The 1,250-nt window shown below is 36.6% G+C and overlaps 1 long non-coding RNA gene across 1 annotated transcript; it reads left to right on the forward strand.

The window, feature by feature from the left end:
* Nucleotides 1–287: 287 nt before the first annotated feature.
* Nucleotides 288–606, forward strand: LOC121987885. The gene is made up of 3 exons (XR_006113756.1): nucleotides 288–366; nucleotides 465–506; nucleotides 583–606. It is a non-coding gene; the product is annotated as an uncharacterized LOC121987885 (long non-coding RNA).
* Nucleotides 607–1,250: the final 644 nt, after the last annotated feature.

A 1,250-nucleotide genomic window follows, 5' to 3' on the forward strand; every position in this document is an offset into this window, starting at 1 on the left:
GTTTGAAGTGGTTGCATACTGAAATTGTATATCTTTACATTGAATGCCCTCAGTACTCATTGAGTTCCTTTTACTAAATGATCTGTTGTTTCTTTTCTTTTTTGCTTTAATGAGCTCTACTTATGTTCTCCAACTAGTTGCGTGTTTCATCTTATCGCATATCCATGCTAATGATTATTTGCTAGCATGTTTAATCCTAACCACGAGATCAATAATTATTTTCATATGTTTCTTTGTTTGACATTGAGATACTAATTTTGGGTGTTGGTGCACCAAATGTAGTTTCTTATAATCGATGAAGCCGACCGAATATTGGAGGCTAACTTTGAGGAAGACATGGAGCAAATATTTAAGCGGCTGCCAAAGGTATGCTATTTAGTTCCCTTCGGTTTATAGTTATTACAGGAGTGTTGCAAAGTCGGCATCATGTTTTATAATTATCACATTCACTCCCTAATACGCAGACAAGGCAAACTGCTCTATTTACAGCTACCCAAACTAAGCAGGTTTCTATTTCTTTCTAACTACTATTCATAATCATTTTGGTTTTCATTTTCTTTAACTTATAAAAAAAAATTGCAGGTTGAGGATTTTGCGAACTTGTCGTTTAAGGAAAAGCCTGTATATGTAGGTGTTGATGATGGAAGGTCGAAGGTAATCTCCAGATTTATTTTATCATTGTTTTTACTCGGTTGTTTCGTCAATAGCAAGGTTGACATGAATTCATCTTTCTCAGGTGACCGTCGAAGGGTTGCAGCAGGGCTATTGTGTCGTGCCTAGCAATAAAAGGTTTTTGGTCTTGTATGCTTTTATTAAGAGGAACCTTTCGAAGAAGATAATGGTCTTCTTCTCCTCATGCAATTCGGTCAAGTACCATTCTGAGCTTCTCAGATACATTCATGTCGATTGTCTCGATATCCATGGAAAGCAGAAGCAACAGAAACAAACTAGTACATTCTTTGAGTTATGCAAAGCCGAAAAGGGTATATACTGCTCTGCACTGATGTTGCTGCTCGTGGACTTGATATTCCTGCTGTGGTAAGTTAAACTTTGCTTTTATATTCATGCATTGTCTAATCTTAATGCCACATCTTGTTGATTGGCCATAGGACTGGATTAGCCAATATGATCCTCCTGATGAACCAAAGGTGCGAGTTTAACCAAATGGCATGGTACCCTTTAAGATGCCTTATAACAGATTATTTTGTTTTATTTTATTCAGGTAAGAGAACTGGAGAATCAATTAAATG

This window comes from Zingiber officinale, chromosome 5B (assembly GCF_018446385.1).
Source record: "Zingiber officinale cultivar Zhangliang chromosome 5B, Zo_v1.1, whole genome shotgun sequence".
Taxonomy (NCBI): domain Eukaryota; kingdom Viridiplantae; phylum Streptophyta; class Magnoliopsida; order Zingiberales; family Zingiberaceae; genus Zingiber; species Zingiber officinale.